At 52.6% G+C, this 9,023-nt stretch overlaps 1 long non-coding RNA gene across 2 annotated transcripts in view; it reads left to right on the plus strand.

Moving 5' to 3' along the window:
• Positions 1-4,807: 4,807 nt before the first annotated feature.
• Positions 4,808-9,023, plus strand: part of LOC108445464 — a 6,246-nt gene continuing 2,030 nt past the window's right edge. Inside the window, exons 1-2 of one of the 2 annotated variants that reach the window (XR_001860332.1) lie at positions 4,808-5,090; positions 5,185-5,261. This is a non-coding gene — a long non-coding RNA (uncharacterized LOC108445464). The remainder of the gene's footprint in view (positions 5,091-5,184; positions 5,262-9,023) is intronic. The other variant, XR_001860331.1, reaches the window with a different exon arrangement.

Here is a 9,023-nt window from a genome sequence, read left to right on the forward strand (position 1 = left end):
CTTTTTGTGGGAAAAAAAGCTCCTGAGATTTGTGTTTTCTATCCTCAGTTGCAATGGAGGAATCTTGACATATTTTAAGGGCAAGAAGATTAATTTTGGGGCCTTGGAAACCTGCAAAGGGGATAAAGTTCACAGACAGCCTCACTTCATACCTTTGCTTTTCCAGGTCTTTTGTGGCCTGGCTCCTTCACCACCACCATCTTCATCCCAAGAAGGAAGGAATTTTAAGTCAAATCCCCGCAGGAAGTCCTTCAGGTCTGAGTTGTGCTGGTCCCACCAGCTTCATGCTCTGGTCCCTGGAGCTCCCACAAGAAAGTGTGTGACACCCTCAACTATGAATGAAAAGCTGATGCTCTGCTCCTACAACTGCTCCATTGCACACATAATGAACCCAAAAGGTAAGGGTGGCCTGTCCTCCTGTCTCCAGCAGGACTGGACTCAAAGCTCTCCTACAAGGGGCATTGGTTCTTTGTTGACCCAGTGACTGCTGATGGATCAATTTATTTATTTATCTATTTAATGATTTACTAATTTTTGAGGCTTTTTTATGTGATGGTGCTGCTTTAGGGGAGTTCACAGCTCAAGGTGTCAATGGGGAGTGTCTGCTCAAGCAGGAGCTGCAGGTCAGGCTCCAGCTGAGGCTCCCAAGCTCCCTGCTTGGTTCTCCTGGCATCGAGGCTGCCAATAAACCACCTTCCCATCCCTTCCTGCCTCCAGGACAGCGTTAACACAGAGGGTATCCAGGGCTTGGACATTGGCCAAGTCACTGTCATCTTTTCCCAGACCAACCAAGCCCCACTGTACGATATTGTCATTGTTTATGGTTAATTAAACCATTAGCCATATGGTTCATTAATTAACTATAAACCACTGCTTATGGTTGATTACCATATCCAACTCCAGTAATTGACCTAACTGGGGTGTCAGTGCCCTGTGAGGCAGTGTGGGTCAGTTGAGAGTGACGAGGTGAGCCTCAGGGGGAGCCTGGCCCCGGTGGCCACAGTGAGCTCCTGCGGGTGCCGAAGCGGAGGCGGAGGTGCGCAGTGCTCCACTGTGATCTCGCCACGGGCAGAGGGAGGTCGTGGCACCTGGTGGGGCTGCAGAGCCAGCTCTGGCCATTGTGTTTGAGCAAGGGCTGTGCAAACAGCGCTACGTGCCGCATTCCCATCCCTTCCTGCCTCCAGGACAGCGTTGACACAGAGGGTATCCAGGGCTTGGACATTGGCCAAGTCACTGTCATCTTTTCCCAGACCAACCAAGCCCCACTGTACGATATTGTCATTGTTTATGGTTAATTAAACCATTAGCCATATGGTTCATTAATTAACTATAAACCACTGCTTATGGTTGATTACCATATCCAACTCCAGTAATTGACCTAACTGGGGTGTCAGTGCCCTGTGAGGCAGTGTGGGTCAGTTGAGAGTGACGAGGTGAGCCTCAGGGGGAGCCTGGCCCCGGTGGCCACAGTGAGCTCCTGCGGGTGCCGAAGCGGAGGCGGAGGTGCGCAGTGCTCCACTGTGATCTCGCCACGGGCAGAGGGAGGTGGTGGCAGCTGGTGGGGCTGCAGAGCCAGCTCTGGCCATTGTGTTTGAGCAAGGGCTGTGCAAACAGCGCTACGTGCCGGGCCAAGGCTGCCGCTGCCATTTCTTGTTGGCAGCAGAGGGTCGGAGGTTCAGAGGGACAAATTCGGGTCCAGAGTCTATGTGTGAGGAGAGCTGTAACTCATCAGAGTCATGACAGGCGCTGGGGACTGAGAGCTGTGGCCTCAGGAGCAGAGTGGGTGCTCTATGTAGGGCTCTGGGGCCAGAAGGGAAGAGCAGACTGAGGTGGATGTTGTGAGGAAGAGGAGCACAATCTGCTCTTTTCCTTCCCGCATGTTTGCCCAGACACTCTGCCCCTGCACCAGGTCCGTGGCTGCCTTCATTCCTTCCTCCTGCCCTGTCTCCCCTGATGTCCCTTCTCACCTGGCTCTTTGGCCTGGAGAGATCTCTGTCTTGCCATGGAGTCTGAGGGCACATTTGTCCCACAGGAAGTGGACAGAGTCCTACAGAAAGCCAAGGAGCTGAAGAAGGTGGGGGTGGACTCCCTGATACGCTGTGGGTTCAGTGAGGGGGATGGGGTGCACTGGGGCTGTGTGTGAAGGTATATCCCCCACGCCGCACCCCACAGCTGCATAAGTGGTCCAAATACCAGTTCTTGGCAGATGTTTAAACATCCCCTTCTCTGAAAATGCTGTAGAGGCTGGGGCAGCAGCAGCAGGGCTGGGGTAGGAGTGTTTGCTGAGCAAGCAGCTGCCGATTGCACAGATGGGACTCATTAGGCTCCAGGTGGGTTGAACTTTGTTCCAGGAATCACCTATTACAACTTGTGCTCCCCTCACCTCTGCTGCCTTGGCTTTGGATCCTTTTCTCTGCCATGGGCCAGGGGAATGATCTTCCTCTGGGCCATTTTTCATGGAATCACAGAATGGTTTGGGTTGGAAGAGGCCTTAAAGCTCATCCCATTCCACCCCCTGCCATGGGCAGGGACCATTTCCACTATCCCAGGTTGCTCCAAGCCCTGTCCAACCTGGCCTTGGACACTGCCAGGGATGGTGCAGCCACAGCTTCCCTGGGATAAGTTTTATTTCTATCTTTTCTGCCTCATTTGCTTTCCTCACAGTTATCTTCTGTATCTTCTGCAATACCCTGATCTGGGGCAGCTGGCAGGACTGCTCAGAGGGGCTTCTGTCCCACCAGACATGGAGCTGGGTGGAGTCGATGCATTTTTTGGTGCCTGTCCCTGGGATGCTGTAAGGAGGCAAGAGCTGATATTTAGGAAAACAACTAATTCCCTGCAAAACCAGGCTGGGGGAGTGCAGATGGCACACAGCGTGGATCAAAGCAAGAGGTGTGTGCGGGCATGGGGGGCATGTTACTGCTACTGGCACAGATCATGAGACATCCTTCCCCTGTCAGATCCGTGTGGAGATACTCACCCAGCAAAGCTCAGCTGGGAAGCAGGGAAGAATGGAGCAGAAACTGTTGCAAACAATCAGCTGGGACACCACATCCCTAAAGGAGCTGTCTCCTCTTCCCATCAGTTGATCCCATCTTCGAAAAGGCAATTTCTGAGTAATGGGAATGCAGGTCCAGGCTGGGGAGAAGTGAGGAGATGAGGAACTGAGCCCCAGGAGAGAGGGAATGGAGCACTCCAGGCTGTTTGGCATTGAAAGGGGAAAAAGGGGAAGCCACAGACCTACACGTGGTTTGAAGTGTCTTAGGATGAATGACAGATATGAGGGCAGCTCACAAGGAGTGGAAGAACTCTCTGGGTGTCTGTGTAGCTGCGGTGGTTTCCACCAGCCTCGCAGAGTCTGCAGACCATCTCTGAGGGGTGGTCTATGTGCTCCCATGGGTGGTAGCTCCAGGGAGGGTTGGGCATGATGCCCCTCCAGAACCGCCCCTGCACCCCAGGGAATGGATATCACTGTTCAGAGACCTTTGGACCACTGTCCTTCTGTTGGTGCAGGAGGTGTCTCTTTCCAGATGTTCCTCAGCCAGTCTGGGAGAATTATTTTCCTTTGAACAGCTAACACCAGGAGATAGTGCAAAAAACTGTTCTCCACCTTTACATTGCTCCTTAACCTCAGCTAATCTTACAGATCACGACCTTCTAGATGTCCCCTGCCTTCCCTTTCACCGTCAAAGTCTCTGAGAAGGAGGTGCATGAACATGAGAGTTTGACAACTGTGAACTGAGTAAGGGATGAGTTAAAGAAAAAAGAAAGAAAAGGGGATAGTTCCTCAAACTGGGAACCCAAACTGGGAATCTTGCCATGTGTTAGAGCTCAAAGAGCAGCCCCAGGTCCAGCTGTACGTGCTGTTCCTGGGGCAGGGCTGTGTCTTGTGCCCAAGAACTGGAGTTCCTGTCTTGGGTCAGCCAAGAAGATTGCAGATGCAGGAAAATGACTTGAGCAGACCCAGCACCCCACTGAAATCCTTCAGGAGATGATGATGTCCAAGGTTTGGGTTGGGATACTGCTCCCTGGTTTGTCCCCTCAAGCCAAGACCCTGAGTGCTGCCAGGAGCTGGAACAGGAGCTGGCCACAGTCCCGAACTCCAGGTGCCCCAGCTGGGGACAATGTCCCTGGCACAGGACTCTGGCCACAGCACATCCTCTGTGTTCTCCCAGTGCCCTTTCTGCTTACACCTCTTTTATTTTTGGTCGGTCACCTGTGACCAGGAGAAACTGCACCGTGGCTGCTGGACAATTGAGCAGCCTGTACTTTGGCATTTGTGAGCGCAGCAGACATAACCCTGAACTGCTCCAGGTGCCTATGTCTCTCCTTAAACCCAGGACAGCTCAACTTGCAGTTAATCCTTTAATTCAGCTTGGATTGCTGAAGGTGGGAATAACCTCTGAGCCACCACCTGTGCCCTTTAACATGAGATACTCTATATAGTCTATATACTCTTACCCTGCTGTAAGCACCCTCTGAAAGCTGTCCACACCCTGGAATGAGAGAGGCAGCTCAGTTTAACTTTTAGGGGCTAAACCAATGCAACCTGCTGCTTTCTTTGTCTTCTCTAGTTGATTAAGTCCTCTGTCACAGCCAGAGCCTGCAAGAGTTGCTAATGGAAATACTATGCTAAGGAGAAAAAAGCTGATGGGTCTCTTGGTATAAAGCTCTCCCCCAGGGAAGCTGTTTGCTGCTGTGCTCTGAAAATCTGTGCTGGAATTCCTCGTGGTAGACAAGGAAGGACACAGAGGTTGGTGGCTCCAACTTCCCTGAAGCCTGCTGTCATTACACAAGTCTGGTGACCTTGACTAAAGACCAGGTCTTTTCTCGGGGATTTCCCACCTCAGAGAATGTGCAAAAGAAACAAAAATCTTGTTTGTAACAGGATCTTCACAAAGCGTTTCCTGCTGTTTGTTCATGTTATGTCTCCATGACCTGTTTATGAGGATGGTGTTGATGTCAGCACGGGGCTGTGGGACTCCTGTGAGAGCCAGGACTCAGCAGAAACGTTTGGTTTGATGGAAAAATCCTACTGCTGCATACAAGAAACCATGGCCCAGGATAAAATGGGATGGAAATGGATTGAGGTATGGGATCAAAGCCCTACAAAGAGTTGGGGTCTTGTTGCCCCATTCCTTGGTCTGACCAGGGGAGAGCTTTGTGTTTTTGCCTGCGTGCCAGGATACCGCAAGGACTGACTGCTCCCAAAGGAATGGGGACCCCAGCCTGATCCTTGTCCTCCAGAGTCTCCATCCAAGGTGAGCAGGATTGGCCCTGGACAACAGCTGGACTCAGCTCAGAGTCCAGATCTCCTGGGAATCTGGTGGTGACGAGGGAGGTCTGAGGCTGGGATCAGATCTGGGGACAGATCTGAGTTGGAGACAGCCTGGGGACCACCAGGCAGGTCCAAGGTCTGGCTGAAGAGTGGCATCTGTCTGTGGGTTGGGATCAGGCCCAAGAAGGCCATGGCCAGGCAAGGGCAGAGCTGTGGTGGAGCTGGGGACCAGTGCTTCTCCAGCATTGCTCAGGCAGGAATGATCAGCTGAGCATGAACAGGCTCCTGGAAGATTTTAGTGGAGGTCCCCAGTGAGGCTGGAAATGAGGGAGGATGGGGTTGTAGGAGCAGGTGATGCCTTTTGGTAAGGGATGTCTCTTGCACATGACCAGCGTTTCTCCAAGGCTCATTGCCTCTCTCTCCCCCTGGCACGTGGCCCTGGCACTCTCTGGCTGTGGTGTCCCTCCAGGTTCCACCTGGCAGAGGTGTGGCAGGACCTGCTGAGTGCAGTGGATGACAGGAGGAGGAGGATGGTGGTCAGAGGTGTGCAGGTGGAAGGGCAGAGCGTCAGATCAGGTCTTGCAAGGCTGTGGACACAGCTGTGCTGAGACTCTCAGTGCCTGGCAGTGAGCAGACTCCCCAAAAGGAATTCATTTTCTCTTCCCACTGCAATTCAAAGGGAACTTAAATTCAAAGGGAATTGCAGCGGAATGAAACCATTTCTCCCCATACCTTGCCTAGAACTTAACTGATCATTACTGATCATTGATCGCTGTACAACAACAAGAGAGGTTCTGGACTCCCCATCCCTGGAAGTGTCCTAGGCCAGGTTGGACAGGGCTTGGAGCAACTTGGGATAGTGGAAATGGTCCCTGTCAGTGGCAGGAGGGTTGGATTAGATGAGCTTTAAGTTCCCTTCCAACCCCAGCCACTCTGGGATTCTATGATTACACCTACAGAGTGCAGCCACGTCCCTCCACCTTGCGCAACTTTTAACAAAGCATCTGAAGCAAGAATTTTTCTGGTTCCTTCCTTATTCTTGCAACAGTTTTCAGGAGCTGTTAGAGCCATGTCACACTTTAGCTGGGCTTTGCCATCACATTGCCCGGTGTCACAGCACCCACATGAGCAGAGGGTGGGGACAAGGACCCAGTGGATGATGCTGGGGGGCTCTGGGAGGGCGCTGCTGCATCCTCCTGTCCACCCCAGCCCAGAGCTCCCTCACTGAGACCAGCCCCAGCCAGACCTGTGTCCTGAAGCCCCCTCATCTCTGCCTATGTTTTCTGCTCCTTTATCCCTGCAGCTGGAAATGCAATGAGGATTAAAATGCCACGGGAGTCTAAAAGTCCTCAGGAGGGGGTTTGAAATCTGCTCAGCTGGGCCTTTTGCTCCCCCCCCTTCTCATCCCAGACCTCTTAACAGCCCCAAGACTTTTATTATTTTCCACATTGCAAAACAGTAATTACTGGAAAGGACGAGGTTGTTTGAGAGCCAGGGTCCAGCCGTGCCTCAAGACTGTGCCAGCCCCGGGTGGCCCAGGAGTGAGGACGGGAGGAGCCATCCCACTCGGATTTTATCTTGATGAGAACATCTTGACCGGCCAGCAGGAAACAAATTCCTCTGTCTCTTAGGAGTGAGAGGAGGCACCAAAAGGTCAAGCGTGCCTGTGGGCTCCTCAGCGATCCCTGGGCAGGGCAGGTGTTTCTCTGGTGGTGTGGTGGTCACCAGAGGGGGTAGGGAGGAGATGCCCTCCCAGGTCCTGGGGCCAGTATTTGCTCACTGGGGTCATACTCAGCTCTTGACCTCTAAAGGGTGAGATGTTTGCACGGCTCGTGACAGGTCTGTCTTTGAAAATCTCAAGAGCAGAAGGGAAATTAATTTAACTAGAGTTCAAAGGGTCTCCAATAAAGACTAAGCTTTGCTGTTATTCTAAAGTGTTATTTCCATTAATTCCCTTTTAATGCTGCTTTAAAACTACAGGGTGGAAGGGAATGTTGGCCAACAGATTTTTCTGTGGTTTCAAAACAACCACTATTAATCAGCAGGGAATTATATTGGCTGTAAGAGTGTTTAAATGGGAAGGTGGCTTCAACCAGGACACATGTAGCAGCGTGTAGTTGTGGTGACAGATTAAAAATTAGCTATTGTGAAGCTTCCCGCATGGACAGGGGCTTAATGATTACCATAAATTAACTAACTGGAAAGGGGTTGAACAGCAAGTGGTAGAGTTCAGCTTGACCCACTGGTGAGCTGACCCTTTTCCCGTTCATTTAATGCCCAAATCTCATTTCTGGCCAGAGCAGCTCTCCAGCAGCTCCAGTGCTTGGGTGCAGTGGTGGGTGGCTGTGCCAGTGCAGCTGGGCTGCCTGGGGACTGTGGAGGGTGAGAAGAGGTTCAGTCCCTGCTCCCTGGGTCAGATCCAGCAGAGAGAGCTGCTCCAGCAGATGCTCCAGCCCCACATCTGGTACTGCTGGTGCTGCTCCGGGAAGCCGGTTCCCAAGTTTTCCCTTCTTGGTGTCTCCCCTTGCCTTCTCCTTTGTGTCCTTCTGGCTGCTGGCCTCTGCTGCCTGCTCCACCTGCAGCTCCATGCCCACAGCAAAGCCACTTGCAAAGTGACCCTTTGTCCAGCAAAATCCACAGCATCACTCTGCAACAGGCTCAGAGCTGCTCCCCTGGCTGCATCTGCCAGGACCTGCTCCAGTGATGTCCCCCTGCTCCTTTGGCACCCAGCTGGGTGTCCCCTTATGGCAGTGGACTGGCAGTGGCTCACCCCCAGGTTCACCTTGTGCTCCTCTACTCTTCCTCCCCTCTCACTACAAGGTCTTCTTGACCAGCTCTGCCACAGTCTTGCCTCTGTCCCCATCCCTGGGCTCTGCTACTGCAGGGGAACGTCCCTGGATGTGTGCACAGTGTCTCATGAGAGCCACAGCTCCCTGCCTCTGGAAATAAGCCACTTTTTCTCCTGTTCTCAGCCAGCCACATCTCTGGGATGGTCCAGCATCTCATTGTAGGAACATGCCCCTGTGGAAACTGTCTGGCATGTCCCAGGGAGCTGGACACAGCCACTTTGTGGACAGAAGTGTTGTGCAACTGCCTAGTGTGTGCCCTGATGTTGGACCTGGGGTCCTGCAGGAGAGGAGCAGAGGGTGCTGCGGCCACACAGGGCAGCTGGCACTCCTGCCATTTCTTTCCCAGATAGCAGTATTTACCAGTTTGTTCCCACAGATTTTGGAAAATATACAGGAGGCAGGGCTGAGTTATCAGGCTCTCTTTGCAAGAGTGTCTTCAGCAGGGATTCACCACCTTCCCTTCCAAAATCTTTTCAGGAGTATCACAGTTGCACAGAGTTGCTGGTAATCCTGTTAACCTTTGGGTTAATTAAGCAAACAGGGATCCTTCTTTAGGAGGAATGGCACTAATTGCATGTCTGAGAGGGTGAGTTTTGCCTGGACCGCTGGCTGGTGGAGCAGAAACCACTGCTGACTTCAGCAAGGGGGCTGGGCAGTTAAAGAGGGGCCTGCTTGGGCAAGGAGGTCAAGAAAACCTGTTTCCTCAGCACTGCTGGGCCAGCTGGTGTTTGCTGGAGCGGGGGATGTGCATGGGGATGATGTGGGGCAGTGGCACCGTCCTGCAGAGCTGCCATGCAAGGCACGGAGGGTCGAGCTGCTGGCACCTGGCTGTTGAGCTGCCCTTAGTTTCCAACCTAAAAATGCAAAACTGTAATGGTATGAGACGGTAAGGCAGT

Source organism: Corvus brachyrhynchos, unplaced genomic scaffold (assembly GCF_000691975.1).
Source record: "Corvus brachyrhynchos isolate BGI_N302 unplaced genomic scaffold, ASM69197v1 scaffold63, whole genome shotgun sequence".
Lineage (NCBI taxonomy): Eukaryota > Metazoa > Chordata > Aves > Passeriformes > Corvidae > Corvus > Corvus brachyrhynchos.